The sequence below is a fragment of the Hemitrygon akajei genome, chromosome 20 (genome assembly GCF_048418815.1).
Source record: "Hemitrygon akajei chromosome 20, sHemAka1.3, whole genome shotgun sequence".
NCBI lineage: Eukaryota > Metazoa > Chordata > Chondrichthyes > Myliobatiformes > Dasyatidae > Hemitrygon > Hemitrygon akajei.
Window position 1 is genome coordinate 56361832 of NC_133143.1, and position 20621 is coordinate 56382452.

Consider the following 20621-nt stretch of genomic DNA (forward strand, 5'->3'; position numbering starts at 1 on the left):
CTTAAAATAAAATGCCTGTAAGGGTCAAAATAAGGTTTCCTATGAAAAGCTACAATGATTTATTCTAGCTTAACAGATAAAGAGTATTGGGTGATTGGAGGTCGAAACTAAAGGCTTTACCTTAAGTTGCAGCAACACTTTAATTCAACCAGGCATCCAACTAAGAGAAAACTGCCAACAGAGGAGAGCCTATAACTCTTGACAAGAAGTATTTGTCACTATTTCTGTTGGGCTACTGAAGAATTTGCCTGGAAGCTCAGTTTGAAAGATCTGTTCATCTGCAGTGTAAATGGTGAGATGGGGAAACAAGAGCTACTTACATAAGGTACGTAATACAATAATGCATAAATTCAGTGAGGCTGGAAAGTGATACTTTGATGAAAGTAAGTGCATTGCTCCACCTTTCATACTTTTCATTTCTTTTCCTTTACACACAAAGCTCCTTCCATTAGCTAAATAAACCAAAGGACTGGGTAACTCATGATCCTGTGGAGGAAAATATAGAAATTATGTTTTCCCCCTTAAAACAATGTCAGCAGATTCTAGTCCACAGAACAGCACCTTTATAGTTCAAATGAGAAGAATTACTGTAACGGATATTTCAGTATCTGCAGGTGCAGAAAGGATAGGGCATCATTCAATGTTAAAATTAGTTTGTTGCATTACAAAACAAAATCTAAAATCACAAATATACAGAATGCCCTAATACATATACTCAATCAAATATGATGTACTTGCTGAAGTTTGAAAGTGCTTTTTAAACAAAAAATATTATTACTGCTTACTGATACAAACTGAAGTATGAAGGAAATGCTAAGTTTTAGTTAATTAGATGTGGCAATGAAATACATTTGGAAATTAAATTTCTACAATTTTTTTGTGAATAGGTGCTTGTTTTAATCTAATAATGCAGACTGGAAGATTTCAGTCAATATAAATGGTATGGAGATAAACGAAAGAACTATTTCTGTAAAATGCATTATAAAGCTAAAGACAAATCATATTATTTGTCCTGATAATTTGCCACATATAAATCTTTGGAATACATTGCAGTGAGCACAATGCATTTTAGATGCGGGCTATTTTTGTTTTCTGATTGGATTATCAGCAGCAATTAAAATTACATCAGCTGGTGAATTTTAAAATGAACTCACAAAGATTGCAACCAACACTGGACTATCATGATAAGCAGGATTTACTGTGGAGCAAAAAACATCACTGACTTCATTATATTTAACACATGGCTTAATCTTTGCTTCAGTTTGTAACATTTCCATTAAATATGAATAGTTGAATGCTATAACCATATCGTCTTCTATGACATGTGCTAAAAAGGATTATCATGGAAGTAAACACATGCAAGACCATTATTATTTCAAAACATGATCAAGCATTTAGGAAGATATCACCATTTGTCATCTTCCATTAAATGAGTTTTACTCGATTTCATTGACTCTTCTGTATTCATTACTGATGCTTGCTTAATACAGACGTAGGATTCACACATCTGCTTTCTCGGGCAGCCCTATATTACTTTTGAAGCTTTATTACTTGTAAAGCTTTTGTGTTTGAAATGTTTGTGCTGTTTCTCACAAAGGAGCTCATTTACTGCTGGTTACCTAATATTCTAGGTCAGTTGATGGACATTTTACTTGGCGTAAAACCTCATGAAAGGTTAAGGTTCGACTTAATGTAAGTTTTCTCCCAAATATTGCAAAATTTATCATAGGGGCCGTGTGGAGTCACTATGTCTGCAGGATGTAATTCGACATCCTGGTGATCCTGGAGCCAATCTGCAGCCAACACAAAGCCTTATTTAACGCTCTGCCAATCATTGAAGTACAGTAGCTCAACAGAGGGGTGATCAAGGCCTTTCTTTGATTTTTTTTTAAGGAAGATTATTTCTTTTAATTTACAACCTGAGTACATATTAATGAGATGGTTTTAAAAGAATAATGTTATGAATTTTTGTAAACTGTTTCTAGAATTTTCCATTGCACGCGTTCATCCATGGAAGCCAAAGTTTGCATACTATTGGGGTTCAGTGTTGCGCAAATGGACTGAATTAAATCATATTTCCGCTATAACACAGTGGGGAGTGTAACCTTGTTATAAATTTTTTTATATCTCTTATCATTTGAAAAATGTTTCAAATTTTATTTATCATCTATGATAAGCAGTAAGTACTAAGTTAATTAAGTATCATTTATGAAATAAGTAATATCATTTGGATCAATATAATTCAAATCAGCTGAAGTTATTTCTGGACCTGCTCTCCTAAAGCATTTAACAGAGCTTAACACATTTTTGGCATAAAAATTCTGCTCTGGAAATATTTCTGTCAGCTTAAAAATAACCGATATGTGGACACCATCAAGCCAAATACTGATAAATAAAACAAATGTACTCTTAGCAAAGAAATCTTTGTGCTCTCTTAATTCACTTTGTGTGTTTGAGCTCACTAAAGAAAATTTTGTTTGGACATTTTTTTGTGGCTGTTAATTTAAAGGTAATTTTGCTGGTCTCTGTAAAATATCACCCTAACATGTCAATTGCATTATTATACTGCACTAATTGAGAAAAAAACTGTTCAAGACAACTTTTTAATGGCTCCAAAGGTATCTCATTAACCAAGTGGAAAGCCTAAATGTACAAAATGTAAAGTAATTGTGAAAGTTGCTAATTGATATTCTGACAATGGTATGCAAGGCTGGCATATCTCTATTACCGAAAACAAGCATTTTTTTTTGTTTGTTCCAATTGAAGTTGATGAAATAACTTCATATATTTCACTTTGGGCTAATTATGTATAGCACAGGGGAACTGAGAAGCAATGCTAATGATGTCATGAAGGTTTTTAATTAATTAAAGTTCTAAGTGCTCTGAATTGATTCTGAACTGTTCACATCATTGTGGGATACTTTACATGTAACAAGATAGTGACTGGAAAGTGATGGTTATTTTCTTGATCAATTGAAAATTTCAAATGCATCAACATTCAGGAGATGGGTCAACATAAGTTGTTTTATTAAATATTCAGTATTTGTTGTCTAATATTACGAACATATTTAGGTTATTTATAGTGCATACATTTTTGGAATACAAATCCAAATTTGCTCTGATGAGCTGTAACTTATAAAGTAGGGATTATATCAGTTTAACAATTAAAACACCAAAATTACAGATGAATAATACTGTTGAATCACACTGTTTTTCAGGAAAAGTAGAAAGGAATTTTGCATGAGCCAAGCCTTAAACTTAATAAACATAGCAGCAGAATTTGGGGAAGGGATGTGTAAGACAACGTTTCACAAGCTAATATACAACAGCTTGAAAGCCTGCCAAAGTTTTCCGGATGAATTGAAGAATAGGTAAAAAAATACTGATATGCATAAAAAAAATCATTAAATAAAATTGTCAGAAAATCTTTTCCAATAACTGGCTGAAAGGAAAGCATGTCCATAAGCGATATTAACCTTTAGTATTGTTAAACCACATATTCAATGGCCCAGATTTTATTAACATGGGCCTGCCACCTGCAGCCACAACCCATAATCCACAGGCCCTTGAGGTTAGTTGAAACCCAAAGTCAAACTTGTCTGACCATGGAGTCCAAATCAAAGATGCTAGGCACAGAATGGCAACACAGTCTGAACAGAGTGATTGGGTGGTGAGTGGGGCAACAAAAATGTTACCCGGAAAACCTATCTAGAAGCCTTTGGATGTTGTTGACGTATCTGCATTCAAGAACATTTAAAAACTATTACAGTAAATTGTCAGAAAAATTAAAATTATTCATATTTTGAATGAATGAAGGAACATCAACAAAAACACATAATTAAATGTGATCTGAGATAAAACATATAAAATATTGCTTACCTTATTATTTTCAACAATGCTACAAACCCCATTCAAGACAGGCTTGTGGTTTTGCTCCAGTTTTAACAAGAATCTGGATCTGAGAGCAAATGGCCCAGTGTAACGGCTGGAGAACCCTGTGTTCGAACCTCTAAGAAGTCTAGCTGTGGAGTGCAATCAGCAACTTCAGCTGGTTAAGTTCACAACTTCACTTTCACATGAGACTCCAGCATTTTAATGGCAAGTATCTGAGAAATGTTGGCAGCTTCCCATAGAACTGCCGGAGAAATATATCAAAATCTGACGTCGAGGTACAAAGCTCTATTATGTAAGTCTAATTATTGTGTTCAAACCCGTTATTTCAATATTGATTCAATGTGAAATATCTTGAGCAGTTCTACATTAAGTTGTGCTTATTCTTAGTCTTTGCTAAATATGTTCAACACCTGTTGTACTTTGAGGTCAATGATCATTAAAGCTGAACCTATTCAATGATAATGTTTCATCTATCAGGAACGCATATTGCTAATGGACCTAACATAGTCCTTGCTTTAGAGATCACTGCTCAAGGTGGTAGAAAATAATTGTTATCCTAACGTCTACGGGCTTTAATCCATATTCCACGGCTTGGTCTTCAGTGGTCCCCAGGAAGTCATTAATACATACCAATGCAAAAGAGCCCTTCAAGTTCTTCCCTACATAATAAGTGAATTATTACACTCAGTGGTCACATTTTTCTGTACCACCTATCCCTAATGAAGTGACTACTGACTGTATGTCCATGGTCTTCTCTTATTCACTTCAAGGTTTGACGTGCTGCACGTTCAGCAGTGCTCTTCCGCACGCCACTATTGTAAGGCATGGTTTTCTGCATTAGTGCTGCTTTCCTGCCAGCTTGGACTAGTCTGGCCATTCTTTTCTGAGCTCTCTCATTAATAAGATCTTTTCATCCACAGAACTGTCACTCACTGGATTTTTTTGTTTTGTTTTTTGCACCATTCTCTTTAAGGAATATTGTGCGTGAAAATCACAGGAGATCAGAAGTTTCCGACATACTCCAACCACCAGTTCAAGTTTATTGCCATCTGACTGTACATGCAGTATATCAAACCAAATGAAACAACGTTCCTCTGGACAATGGTGCACCCACAATACCTATACCACACACAGCACATAAACCAAAAATTATGTTAATAAAATATCATTCAAAGTACACGTAGTGAGCAGCACAGGTAAGCAATAAACAGCACAGCCAACGGTAAGCATCTCACTGGCCTAGTGACAAGATCTTGGTGGTGGCCGGGTATTCATTAGTCTCACAGCCCGAGGAAAGAAGCCACTACTCAGTCTGGCTGTTCTAGTCCTGATGCTTCTGTACCTCCATCCCGAGGGTAGTGGATAAAAGGGGTTGTGGAATGGGTGGGATGGATGTCCAAAAATGCTTTGGGCCTTTCATCTGCGCTGCTTCTAGTAAATGTCATAAATATGAGGCAGGGAGAACCCAGAAATCCTCTCGGATTTTTACCATCCTCTGTAGGATCTTGAAGTCCAGTGCCTTGCAGCGTCCATACCACGCAATGATGCAGCCAGACAGGACACTCTTGGCGGTGCTCCTGTGGAAAGTTATTAGAATGGAGGCGAGGAGCCTTGCATGCCTCAGTCTCCTCAGGAAGTGTAGACGCTGCTGTGCCTTCGTGACTATTGAAGAGCTGTTGTGGGTCCAGGTCTGATCGTCTGTTATGTGCACACCAAGGAACTTCGTGCTCCTTAGTCTTTCCACTGCAGATCTATTGATGTGCTATCTTCTTCTTCTTCTTCTTCTTCTTCTTCTTCTTCTTCTTCTTCTTCTTCTGCTGTCCCTGATTTTGATGTTGACTGTGCTGAGAGTTTAGTCTCTGCAGGCACGTTTATGGGCCACAAGACCAGCACTAGATCAGCACTGGCCAGAAACTCTACTGCAACACGCCTTGCACAGTAATAAGACAGACGGTGTCGTGCCCCCACCATACAGTCCTTCTGGGCTTCCAAATCTGATGCTAAGTGGTACACAGGAGTGTATCAGACTTAGCGGATAAGGAAGCTGCCCCACAGTGACAACTGACTAGTCTAGTGATGCCATCTGTTGACCAGCACTCCGGTTCCTCCGCATGCCACCAAGGTGGCTGTACTATTGACCCGTTTGGATTCATCTGCCACAGACACCATCAGATGCCCTGCTGCTGGTATCCTCACTGGATGCAGCCTTTGCCTGAAGAGGCATAACCTACCAAGTAGCGAAGGCATGCCTACCTCCTTGACTTAGCCAGCCACGATCCTACTACTAGATCTAGTCTAGTAGTATACTGATGGAACATCACCTTCACCGCTAGGTTAGACCTGCCAGAGAACGAATCTCCGCCGTACTTCGCTGATGTTCAGCCAGTGTCACTCCTACACCACGGTGAGGCGCCAAGGTAGGGTTTTGTAGGAGTGATGTGCAATGGGGAGTTGTCGACCTGTGCCTTCCTGAAGTCCACAATGATCTCTCTTGTCTTGCCCATGTTGAGTCTCAGGTTGCTGTACTCACACCATCTGACAAGCTTTCCTACCTCCTCCCTGTATGTCGATTCATGATTGTTGCTGATAAGGACAGCTACTGTAGTATCATCAGTGAATCTGATGATACGGTTTGAGCTGGATCTGGCAGTACGGATGTGAGTCAACGGTGTGAACAGCAGCAGGCTGAGCAGGTAGCCTTGAGGGGAGTGGGGTGTCAACAGTGCTCAGCGTGACGGAGCTTGAGTTGTTGTTGCTAACTTGGACTGATTGGGGTCTTTCCATCAAGAAGTCCAAGATCCAGTTACAGAGAGGGACGCTGAGTCCCAACAAGGACAGTTAACCCATCAGCCTCTGAGGGATGGTCATGTTAAAAGTTGAGCTGAAGTCAATGATGAATGTCTTGGTGTATGAGGCATCATTCCTTGGGTAGGACTGGATGGAGCGGAGGGCCAAGGCTATGGCATCATCAGTGGACTAGTTTGAGCAGAAGGTGAACTGAAAAGGGTCCAATGTAGCTGGAAGATGGGATTTTATACAATCCTTTACTAGCCTGTCAAAACACTTTATGATTGTTGCAAACAGTGTCATTGGGCAGTAATCGTTTAGGCCAGTTACCGTTGCTCTCTTGGGCACTAGAATGATGGTGGCTGCCTTGACGCTGGCAGGGACAGTGGACTATTTCAAAGAGGTATTAAGGATGTCCATTAAGACATCTGCTAGCTGGGTCACACACTCCCTCAGCACCTGACCAGGTGTGTTGTCCAGTCCTGCAGATATGCATGGGTTTACCCTGACTAGGATAACCCTCACCTCAGCCGTGGCCAGAAAGAGTGCTTGTTCCTCAAGGAAGAGGGGGCTTTCTTTGATATGACATCATTCAATGCGTCAATTGTGCATAGAACCTATCTGGAAGGGAGGCGTCGCTAAGGTGGACTTGCAATCGCATATGGTTTTTATACCTTGCCAGATGCATCATGCGCCCCAGGTGTCACAAAGGCTTCTGTGTGTACTTATCCTTTGCCCTCTCTGCAAATGGATCGTGGCAGGGGACAGCAGGGCTCTTGCTGATCTTGGAGTTATCCGGGCCCTGACCTGAAGGCAAAGTCCCAGGCCCTAAGCAATGTAGAAAGCTTTGCACTGAGCTGTGGTTTCTGGTTCGTCCTGGCACGATTAATGTTATCGTGCTTAATCACGGTAACATCTCCAATGTACTTTCCTATGTAGCCATTTACTCATCCTGCATATTAATCAGTGTTGACATAATGACGGTTGGTAGCCTCCCTGAATGTGCTCCAGTCCATGTTTTTGAAGTGGTCCTTCAAGCTTGAGGTAGAACATTCCAGCCATATTCTGATGTTTGGTCTGAACAACTGAACCTCTTGACCATGTTTTGCATGCTTTAATGCTTTTAACGAGCAGGTATTCAGGTGTTCCTAATAAAATACCCACTGAGAGTAGTTTAGTGAGTGAAAAATTGTAAGATTGTTCTCAAGTGTAAAAGGGGTACACTGTAAAGAAAAGTACATGGATGTTGCCTGGTTTCGAGAGTATGCATTATGATCAGAGATTAAGGGAGTTAAGGCTTTACTCTCTGGAGAGGAGGAGGATGAGAGGAGACATGATAGAGGTATACAAGATATTAAGAGGAATAGATAGAGTGAACAGCCAGCACCTCTTCCCCAGGGCACCAGTGCTCAATACAAGAGGATGTGGCTCTAAAGTAAGGGGTGGGAAGTTCAAGGGGGATATTGGAGGAAGGTTTTTTACTCAGAGAGTGGTTGGTGCGTGGAATGCACTGCCTGAGTCAGTGGTGGAGGCAGATACACTAGTGAAATTTAAGAGACTATTAGACAGGTATATGGAAGAATTTAAGGTGGGGGGTTATATGGGAGGCAGGGTTTAAGGGTCGGCACAACATTGTGGGCCGAAGGGCCTGTACTGTGCTGTACTATTCTATCTATCTTTCTATCCATCTATCTAAATGAGGTCAATATTGTATAAAGAGGAGAATGAGTGAGAGACTTCATAGGATACTAAAAATGAATTATATACACTTGAAGTGAAGCAATATGCGTAGATAAATAATGATAATTATATGAAAGTAAGTTGAAAACAGATCTTGGAAAAATCAGCTTTTAATAAATAAAATACTTGGAACTGTTTACTTGAATAGCTGTGCCAAACATATTTGAGATACTTAAAAGTTATTCTAAATTATCTTAAAACAATTAAAGAGCTGACTTGCAAGCACCAAATCTGGCGTGGAGTCTCACTTCCCAGGATTGTGAACTGGGAATTATAGTAAGTATTCTAGCAATTTTCTAATTTGTCTTGCTTAATTTAATGCTGAATTTTAGTTACCTTAGGAGTAGTCCTTTTTACGAAGAAGACAAGGTGCAGAGTGGGGTTGGTGATTTAGTGACCTAGTGTTGCTGCCTTTCTTATTTAATTGCTCCAAATGTAAGTCTATTCCTTTACGTACGGTAGAGCTTATTTCAGAATTCAGCTTGTGAGATTTGTTGTCAGGATCGCAATATGTTCTCAAGTTACTTATATATTTCTGACAGCTCATTGGCCTGCTAAGATGTTCAACTGCGAGTCTATTGGGGTGGAACAGTCGCATAGTGGTAAGCACAATGCCACTACAGCGCAGGCGACCCAAGTTCAGATCTCGCCACTGTCCTGTAAGGACTTTGTACGTTCTTCCCATGACCGTGTGGATCCTCTATGTGCTCCAGTTTCCTCACGCATTCCAAATATCTAGTCTCTCACCTGCTCTTTATCTGGTCAAAGACATTATAGATTGAAAGGTTCTTTTTAAAACTGAACCAGTTTAAAGAATTATTACCTTTTATATTTTTTGTTTACTTTTTTTCTCTCTCTAATCGGTATTGCTTGACACACTTCCAGGCAAATACTTTAAACAATACTTCTGACATTAGAAGCTCGTTCTGTTCAAAGCTGCAGACAGATTAACATCCATCACTCTTTATTGAAGAATATATCAGGAAAGTGGCACTTGAAGAAGATATTGTTTGACATTATAAGACTTCACAAGATGTTGCTGAGCCTTGCAGCATGAGATAAATAAATTGCAATCCAAGAATAATTACAGCAAATATACTTCAAGATTTGGAGCATTCATAAAGATTCAAAAAGGGAACAGATACTTTTCAAGCTCTGAAGAATACCAGCTCTCTGGCTAAGATGTCAGGGAAACTGAAATGGGTAAGAAGATGTTTGATCTGGATTATATCAGCTATAGATTCTTCTGAGGAACTGCATTGAGACACTCAAACAATATAACAATAAAACTCAGGAAGCTAAGCACCATATATTGTGGCAAAATTGATTTAAACCTTTGATTAGTTTGCAGATCATATTTAGGTCACAGATTTTAGTTGTATAAGACCTAATGTTTAGTTGTAATTGTTGCTAAATTGATATTAATATGAAGATGAGAAAGTCTGCAGATACTGGAAATACAAAGCAAAACACATAAGATGCTGGAGGAACTCAGCAGATCCAGGCAGCACCAATAGAAATGAATAGACAGTTGTCGTATGGGGCTGAGACTCTTCTTCAGGAGTCCTGAAGACGTGTCTCAGCCCAAAACTATCCTGAAGAAGGGTCTCGGCCTGAAAAATCAACTATCTATTCATTTTCATAGATGCTGCCTGATCTACTGATTTCCTCCAGCATTTTGAACGTCTGCTTTGGTATTAATATGACATTTTACGCACTTGCACATTTTATTCCTGTTTATTATACTGTATTAGGAAAAGCTTCAATATGCCTGATGCTCTTGGAAACAGGAAGTTTATTAAAAATCCAACACCACACAATTTACCAACACAGTTGCTAAACTGGAAAAGAAGGATCCAGCATTCATCAGCATGAAGGAACCCTTCCCCACATTCCCCCCCCCCCCACCTGTATTACTCAAAGGGATTGTTGTTTATTCTGTGGGTCCTTTTAAAGTGTTATGCAGTCATTTTCTATGACTCACAGCATGTACACAGAGTACATGCTGATATTGACCACTCACTTATGTTAATCCTATACTAATTCCATATTTGCTTATATGTTTCACGTTTCCAATAACACACCTTAGATTAAATATTCACCCACAGCTGCTTGTGGTAGGAAACTGAAAATAGGAAGAGGAAATCCTTATGCTCACTATGGTGTTTGAAACAAAAATGCTTTTAGTATCTGCAGAACATCTGGTGGTATATGAAGGCTTTAACAAGTGATGTGTCAAGAGGACAGTTTGTCTCCATTTCCAGGATTTAGTAATACCCAGCCTGGATGGTTGTTCCATTCTCTTATAAGAACAGTATGGTTTTCCTATTGGTCTGAAAATGAGGGAAGTGTGTGCAGAGAATTAGAGGGAAGTAGAGTATTGGACAAAGGTCCTAAGCAGGTGAATAGCAATTGCCTCTGACTGAAGATGGCCACAGGACAATTTTCCAATGGGAAACTTAATAAGGATGCATGAGGTGAATCTGTTCAGGAAAGAGCCCCTACATAAAAACATCACATAATGTTGGCACAACCTAGGGCTGGAACCATGTTGCCAGTGCTTGTTAAGATTATAGTGGACATTAGTACTTAGACAGAATGAAGCACCATTTCACAGCTTGCAGCACACAGAAGTAACAGTGAGATTACCATGGCACACACACACACTATTCCAGAAGAGCACAGTTCACCTCATTCTTCCTTGACAGTAAGTAATCAACCACAATAGTGGGCCTGGGATCACACATAAAACCAACTCATATTTAATTCCCGGAAGGAAATTTCTTTTTACAACAATCTGGTAATCTCATAGTTATTATTACTGAAGCATACTTTTTTTAAAAAAAGAATATGTCAAGTTAATTTAATTATTTGTGTTTAAAGTCCTCAGTTGCCATAGAGAGAATAAGCTTGCAGTTCTGCTTTAACAGTTGAAAAATCTGGGGGCCAATCTAGTAACTATACCACAAAGCTATTGTACCCTTCCGTGAAATATATTGCTGAGAAAAATTTAAACACGAAAGAAGAAAATGTTCAAGCAACGTTTTCTCATACAAACAGTTGGTTACTAATGTGGGTCTACCGAATTTGTATTCTGTCTAATGCCTCCTACAGTAAGTGTATTTTTATCAATAATATTACAGTTGATATATTCTTATACGGTCTTGCCTACACAATTCAAACCAGCTGAAAGATATTATGTTTACTATTACATCACTTTACTTTCCTGGATTATGTCTTCTGCTGGTGGGTGCTGTCACTTCTTCAAACACGGCCAATTTGGGAAAGAAATAAGTGAGAAAACTTATGGGTAATCCACTTGTGTAGTGTCAGAATCAGAATCAGGTTTAATATCACCAGCACCTGTTGAGAAATTTGTTGCTGTATAAATTACAGTAAGAAGTATACCGTATGTTAAAAAAGTTAAATAAGCAGTGCAAAAAGAGAAAAAGTAGTGAGGTAGTGTTCATAGGCTCAAAGTCCATTCAGAAATCTAATAGCAAAGAGGAAGAAGCTGTTCCTGAATCCCTGAGTGTGCACTTTTAGGCTCCTTTACCTCCTCACTGATGGTAGCAATGAGAAGAGGGTTTGTCCTGGATGATGGGGGCCCGTAATAATGGATGCCACCTTTTTGAGCATTGCTGCTTGAAAATGGAGGCTTGTGTCCATGATGGAGCTGACGGAGTTTACAACTTCTTGCAGCTTGTTTCGATCCTGTGCAGCGCCCCCTCCCCCATACCAGATGGCGATACAGTCAGTTAAAATAGGCTCCATGGTACACTTGTAGAGACTTGTGAGTGTCCTTGGTGACATACCAAATTTCCTCAAGCTCTTAATGAAATAGAGCCACTGTCATGCCTTCTTTGTATCCGTGGGCCCAGGATAGATTCGCAGAGATGTTGACACACAAGAACTTGAAACTGTTCACCCTTTCCACTTTTGATCCCTCGATGGGATGGTGTGTGTTCTCTCATCCTACCCTTTCTAAAATTATATGGATGTTGACTACACTTTCAAGTGCTGGTGTATATTTGAGATGGTAAATCTCTCTCCTTGGTATAATGGATGACTCATTTTCACTCCAGTTCCATGGTTTAGAGTTGATTGAAGTGTTTGATATAGGATTCTGAATCTACCATGAATGGGGCAAACGGTATTTGGTAGGATGTGGGAGAGTACTTTTTCTTGATTTGTTTTCCTTATCACTTTGGCACGCTCATATCATAGAGAATCGAGGTGCTCAATATATTTCTTCTTCATTTTAAGCAATCCTGGGCCAGTGTTAGCCAGGAGTTGTGATGCATGTTGTATTTCTTCAAGGTGATTTTGACCAAGTCTTTGACGAATGCCCCCAGTCCCTCTGGGGATCTCTTTCCATGAGGAAGATTGGAACGTGAGTGCTTCTTTCGGGAGTCATGTATTAAGCTCATGGATGACATGATTCTCTCACTAGCCCTAAATGAGTGTGCTCTTGTCAAAGTGATTGAAGGATTTTGTGAGGGTAACATTGCTTGCACTTCATCACAGCTTTCAGACTGTAGGTTGTCTGTGTTTTCATGGCATGCAGAAGTATTGGGATTACTGTCTCTCAGGAGAATATGAGCAGCCATGGTTTGAGGTCTTGAAGTTTGAATGCCTCTTCTCTTAGAACAACCAAAGGTTCTGCTAGTGTGGAGGGTGCAATGAGGGATCTCATCATCAAAGTCTGTCTTTGCTAGTGATTTCCTTGCAGACTTTGAGAAGTTTTCTTGTGTTTTTGGCTTTAAGAGGGGTAGGTCCTTTCTACGATTCAAAGATTCAAAGTACATTTATTATCAAAATATGTATACCAAATACAACTCTGAAATTCATCCCTTAACAGGCAGCTATGAAACGAATAAACACCATGAAACCCGTCCAAGAAAATATCAAGCACCCTGTGGGGGTGGTTGTCTCTCGGGGTCCGAGGAAGACTAAACAGTGTGCAGTCATCTGTGGATACACATGTGGCTTCGCAGGCCGAAGGCCGAAGCACACGAATGGTTGCAGGTTGGACATGGAATGGAGGTTGTTGGAACAGGTGCACACACAGCTTTGTGGCGTCGGTCTTCTACTGCTGCAAGGTGCTGATTTCGGTCATCTTCAAAGTCAGATGCAGGCTTTCCTGGCCAGGGCGCGCCGTGCAGCCCTGTCGGCTGCGGACTCCTCAAGCTGTCGAAGCTGGAGGTCTGTCCATTTGATGTACAATTTCAGATTGTCTTTGAATCTTTTCTTGGGGCGGCCCTAATTGCGACTGCCATGCTCAAGCTCACTGTAGAGCAGCTGCCTGGGGATTCTTGTTTCACCCATGCCGATTACATGGCCAGTCCAGCGTAGCTGGGCCTGGGGGATCCTTGCCTCAGTGCTTGGGCTGTTGGCTCTGTCAAGGACTTCCTGGTTGGTGATTCGGTCCTGCCATCGAATCCTCATGATTGACCGCAGAGAGCGCAATTGAAACTGCTCCAGCTGATTGATGTGCCTGCGGTACAGGGTCTGGTTTTCACAGCCATACAGGAGGGAGGTGAGGACCACAGCCTTGTACACCTTGAGCTTGGTTGAAAGCCGAATGTCCTTGTGCTCCGGAACTTTGACACGGAGTTTCCCGAGTGCCTGGCTGGCTTTCTGGATCCTTGCTATGGTCTCTTTGTCAAGGGATCCGTCATTGGTGATGGTGCTTCCTAGATACTTGAAGCTCTCCACATTCTTCAGGACAGTGCCGTTGATGGTGATGCATGGCTGAGGAGGGTGACTGTTTGGTGTAGGTTGTAAGAGAGCTTCAGTCTTACCGAGGCTGACTGTCAGGCCAAACAGCTTTGAGGCTGCATTGAACTTGTCGACAATCATCTGCAGCTGGTTCTCCTGGTGGGATATGAGGGCACAGTCATGCGAAGAAAAAACAAATAGTGTCAATAGCAAAAAGCAAGCAGACAGCACATAGAATATCAAACATCAAACCAGGAGTCCAGTAGTATTCAGTTCAGTACAGCAGTGCTTGCCCATTGCAGGCCACAGTACTATTATTCACTGAAGCTCCCTAGTCCGCATTAATCAAACTACTCAAAAATAGTAAAAAAAAGTAACCGGAATCCAGAAACACATGAACATGAACCTCAAAGACCCCACGTGTCCTCAACCTCACTGATCAAGGTTTGAAATGTTGATCCCAAGGCTCCTGCACTTTCCACTGACAGCAGCTAGCAAGAAGGAAAGGATTACTGGTCAGATGGTGCCGAACAACTGCCCATCTTCTGCTCTCTTTGGTGCTTGGATGATTGATGTCTCAACACTACAAGAATGTTTATGAATGCCTCTATTGTTATAATCTTACTGAATTTCCTACCCTCGTTTCACAAGCTGTCTGATCTTCAGATCAAAAGCAGTTAGACTTTGCTCTTCAAGTAATTCAATGCTCAAAGTCCAAAGTAAATTTATTATCAAAGTACGCAGAAGTCACCACATACAACCCTGAGATTCATTTTTTTGCAGACATACTCAATAAATCCAATATCCATAATAGAATCAATGAAAGACCGCACCAACAGGGCGGACAACCAATGTGCAAAAGGCAACAAACTGCAAATACAAAAGAAAGAAAGAAAAAATGGAAAATAATAATAACTTTGGACTGGATAAGTGCAGAAAATTAAACATAAAAAAAGGTGCAATAGAGCTAATAGAATACAAAACAGAGCAGCAGGATACAATACAATACAATAGGTGGATGAATAAGAAAAATGTAAAGTCTCTGGGAATCAACAAGGAAAGAAAATAGTGCATAGCATGATAATGGAAAAGCTTTTGACGGAATTTACTTCAAAGGTTAAGAAAATCTGCCAAACAGAGCTTAACAGTAAAAATGTAACAAAAGTAAGAAATACTTTTGCTATATCAATATTAATGTACTTTTGGCATAATATCTTTGTCCGAAACTGATCTGGAAATTTACAAAGAAAAATAAGAACAAATTTCAGAAACATTATGCACATTTGAATGCACTTAGATTAACACTGTCTAGGACAGAAAGGGGAAGATGAATAACAGACTTTATAAATCTACACAATAGTCAGCTTATTACATAACAGTCTAAGGATATACTTGCATCAATGAAAACAGGATTCAGCACTCCACACAAGCATTTCAATTCCAATAAGAAGTATGCATCACTAAACTTAAATGAGAGCACAGCCCAGAAAAGATGAAGACATTATCACTATTGCAGAAAAAGTTAACCAATGGAAGAGCATGACCTCTGTGGAAGGCATCCCCATGATCTGACCAGACTGGACGTTGACAAGAAGGCTTAGAGTTGGAGACCTTTTACCTGAAACAGAAGTGTTCCTTCTGGCAACGCAGGACCAGGTGGTTAACATAAAAAAAAAGATCAGAATTACATAACAAAATATCCAACAAATTCAAGATAATTTATGTAAAAATACTGAGAAAAACCAGAAACAATCCAACACATTACAGGATCCTGTAGCAGTTTAACACAATCTGATTACTTATGCAGGCACAATCAAGTGGTAAACATCATTCATCAAAATCTTGCTTTAAAATATAATCTCAGAAATGGAATTACAGCTACTATAAATACAAACCTGATCCAGTTTTAGAATCAGAATAACACAAATTATATTATGACCAATCATTTATTACAGATAGGACAAACCATCTGGACATAATAGTACAGGATAAACAAGCAAGGAAAACTTATTTAATAGATGCAGCCATTCCATACATACAAAACTTACAGAAATCAATAAGTGAAAAATGCCAGAAATATGTTGAACTACAAGAGGAAACTGAAAGAGTTTGGAACTTGAACCAGGTATACATTGTCCCGATAGTAATATCTACAACTGGTGCCATCCCAAAGCCACTACACAATAATGATTCAGGAACAGCTTCTTCCCCTTTGTCATCCGATTCCTAAATGGACATTGAACCTGTGAACATCTCCCACATGCATGCTTTTATTTCATATATATCTAGTTGTGCACAGACACAACAGACTGGGCCATATCCAATACTTTCTGTAGGATTTGTTTGAATCTTTTTCTTTTTTTCACTTAGCACAGTTTTTTTGCTGTCAAAGAGTGTATTGTATTTATGCTTTATTAGCTTTTGGATCTCCTGATCATTCCCAGTATTTACAAGAAGAGAAGCTACAGTACACATTACCTCCCTGGTGCTAATTATGGTTGACTTGAGGGCAGAGTAAGTGGAGAATCTATGGTTCCTGTTGCTTGGGAACTTGCCAGTTTCCTGCAAGCCATGGCAAATTTTAATTTTTATACAACAGGAACAATTCACATCTTTGTATGGCATCAGGTAATTCCTTAGAGGCAGTCTATTGCTGGCTAAATGAGATTTCTTTAATTACCTGACCTATACATCCCCTTATAACAATAGGTTAAGTCCTAAAATAGGCTGTATTTCCAAATATTCTTGTTGGATTAATAGCACAAAGGAAATATCCGAGTATTTCCTTGTTGCAAAATAATTAGGCATGACAAAGGGTCTTTGACCTGAAATGCTAACTCTATTTCTTTCCAAACATGCTGTCTGACCTGCTGAATGATTCCAGCATTTCTGTCTTTATTTCATATTTCCAGCATTTTCTTTTTTTTAATTTTTAGTTAAGCTTGGATTGCCTTTTTTATTCACTAGTGAAAAGAATTGTTTTAGCTAATGTCTCTTGTTGACTGACAAAGGTTGATACCAATACAGTTAAAATGTATCTAACTAATGTAATGCTTCAAACATATATCATACATTTATATCTTTGTAACCTTGCTTAAAAATGCTGCTGTGTTCGACAGCAGTTTTCCTAGGGATCTTGAAGAATTAATGTGTATCAAAAATGTATTTTTATGAAAATAAGTATATTAATATAAAGCTTTTTAACTCTTTAACATGTTTAGCAATTTTGGCTGAGGTGAGAAGACTATCTTCAGAAAACCACAGTCTCTCAGCAATCTGTTAGGGAGCATTTGCTGGAGTGTTCATACCATCAAAGTCCCTCTAAACACTAATATCCAAAGTCATGAACACAGTAGTCTGAGCTTCCATCCACCTGGTAAGTTTGGAGCTCTTGGATATTTGATAGGGCAATAGCACAGGGTTGGGTTTTTGGTTATGGGTGATGATGCGCAGATGACAGTGTGGATCAGGTGACTGATGCAACTGAGCGAAGAAATCTAAAGCAAACAAGGACTGCTGGAAATAACCAGGTCTTTTTATCTTGCCTTTGAGGCACATTGGGAATAGAGTGAGTTAAGGACTTGAAAGAGCCCTTTGACCATCTTTCCCAGCTCACAAAGCCAGGGCCATCTGGGAGTAAGCTGGGTGAGGTGTGAAACTGGTGAGATTACATAAGATGGGGATAGTGCTCTTGTAAGGATGTAAGGCAGTCCATTTTCAAAACCTCTCTCTGCAGTTAGGGACATTGTATTTTTCACACAGTTCACCATTAACAGGAACAACATGCACAATCTGCTGAAAAAAACTTGGTAAGTAGAGCTGATATTACCGAGTTTTTATTTATATTAATTTGCTTAGAGATACAGCATGGTAATAGGCCTTCCCAGCCCAAAGAGCATGCACTGCCCAGGTGACCAATAAACCCACTAACCCATACATCTTTGGAATAACCAGAGCACCTGGAGGAAACCCACATGGTCACAGGGAGAACATGCAAATTCCTCACAGACAACAGCAGAACTGGAACTGGTCATTGGCGCTGTAATGGTGTTCACTAAATGCTACTGGGACCTTCCCTCTTCTTCTGTTCCCCATTCTAGCCTATCACCCCCTAGGTCTCCTCCTCCTTCCTTTTCTCCTATGGTCCACTCTCCTCTTCTCTCCTTTCCAGCCCTTTACCTTTCTTAGCCAGAATGGCTTTATTTATCACCTTCGAGCGATCCTCCTTCCCCTACCCAACACCTTTTTATTCTGGCATCTTCCCCCTCCCTTTCCAGTCCTGACGAAGGGTCTCATCCCGAAATGTCAACTCTTTGTTCATTTCCATGGATACTACCTGATCTGCTGAGCTCCTCCAGCATTTTGATGGCTTGTTCCAGATTCCAGCATCTGCAAATCCCTTGTATCTCCATATATGGAATATGTTTTCTTCTATACTTTCTACGTGTTCTAACATCCAGAATAATCTGCAGGCTCATCAAAGTATTTGGTTTTGGCCAAATACATCTCTCAATGGCTGTTCAAGTCCATGTGCTTCCTATCTGAATAATTGTGATACATACATTTTTTTTTACAGAAGACACTTGCCAATTTGGTTAATTCTGGGATAATTTAACAACATTACTGGCATAGCAGATTAGCTATTACTTTGTACTGGGTGATGATTTAATTGCAATACATTTGTAATACTTCTGACTCTAAACAATAGGATCAGTAAGTACTGGTAAAACATATAAAGCATTAACTTTGCCTGATCTGGTGAGTTTTTCCCAGTCTATTCTGCTTGTTTTTATTTCAATTTTCCATTACATGCAGCATTTTGCTTTTGGCATGTTAGGTCACAATCTCTGTTCCAAAAAGAGCATCAGACTCTAAGGACTAAAAGTTAAATTAGTTGCATAGAGCTTAGTGAAATAGGAGGGAAAAGTTTCTTCCCCCTTCTCCTCCTCACCCATGAAGTGGTACTTTGTTTTGTCTTAATTAGAATTGTATGGATTTATATAAAAAGGCAATGAATCATTCAGTGCTGTAATATGAATTATGAGGAATACACAAAAGAACACAAGGTGTCACAACCGGTCAACTGCAGTGAGGAAGGAAAAATCTGTAGGGCTTAAAAACAAACACAAACAGGCTTGATGGGCTGTGTTTCTCCTTCTGTGAGTCTTGTGATTTACATATATAGATGTACATCTGTACATGTGGCTTTCAGAGAACAAGAAACTATCTCGGATATAAATTGTATGGAGCCGAAAAGGAAAGTTAAATTGATGCTCAGTGATCTATTCTGGTTTAGTCCATGGTCCCCTGAAACAAGTAAGTAAGTGCCAAGACACCAGGTATGCCGAAACATATCTTGTATATTTTGTGTTCATAAAAACATTCTTCTCCTTAAAACATAGAACATACAGTACTGTGAAAAAGTCTTAGGCATATATGCATAGCTAGGGAGCCTAAGACTTTTGCACAATACTGTAGTAATTCTATGAATTGCTTTCTAATACCGCTGCAAAAACCCCCAAAATTTCACGAAACCAGAGTGATGATAAACCTGATTCTGATGTGGGTCTCTATTGTGGATTGAGAATAGGAAGGGGTTGAGGGAGAGGAATCATGGTTGAGAAAAGGGGAATGGAAAGGGAAGTACCAGAGAGACATCCTATAATGATCAATAAACCAACTGTTTGAAATCAAATGACCTTGCCTTTTGTCTCAGGGCTGGATGTGTCTGCACCCGCACCATCCCCCCACCCCGGTAATCCTTCTCTGTCACATGTCCCACACCCCTCCCACAGCAACCCTTTGAACCAATGCTGACAGTCAATACGTTAAATGATCATCTGTCTCAATGCCATAAGTGTACAAAGTTCAAAGCTCAAAGTAAATTTTATAATCGGAGTACATATACGAGGGGTGATTGATAAGATCATGGCCTAAGATAGATAGATAGATAGATACTTTATTCATCCCCATGGGGAAATTCAACATTTTTTCCAATGTCCCATACACTTATTGTAGCAAAACTAATTACATACAATACTTAACTCAGTATAATATGATATGCATCTAAAATAAGGTAGAAGGAGTCAATTTTAGAAAACCTAACACATTTATTTTTCAACATAGTCCCCTCCTACATTTACACACTTACTCCAGCGGTCGTAGAGCATACAGATCTTGGACCTGCAGAAAGTGTCCACAGCATGGGTGATTGATAAATTTGTGGCCTAAGGTAGAAGGAGATGAGTTATATAACTCTTGTTACATGCACATGCAGTTCAACTCTTTGAGTGATCATGCAGAAAGTTTGAAGTCAATAACCCATCTCCTTCTACCTTAGGCCAGGAACTTACCAATCCCCTGATGTGTTATTAACTGATGAGTTATTAACTTCATACTTTCTGCATACCTGATACCATCTCAGTGGACAGGCAAGTGAGTGTTGCTATCCACTTTTGTTCACAGGCCCGATTGCTGAG

The 20621-nt window shown here is 39.6% G+C and overlaps 1 long non-coding RNA gene across 1 annotated transcript in view; it reads left to right on the top strand.

Moving 5' to 3' along the window:
* The first annotated feature begins 212 nt into the window (after window positions 1-212).
* The window catches only part of LOC140713985 (uncharacterized), a 91080-nt gene continuing 70671 nt past the window's right edge, over window positions 213-20621 (top strand). The window contains exon 1 of the long non-coding RNA XR_012095797.1: window positions 213-325. This is a non-coding gene — a long non-coding RNA (uncharacterized lncRNA). The remainder of the gene's footprint in view (window positions 326-20621) is intronic.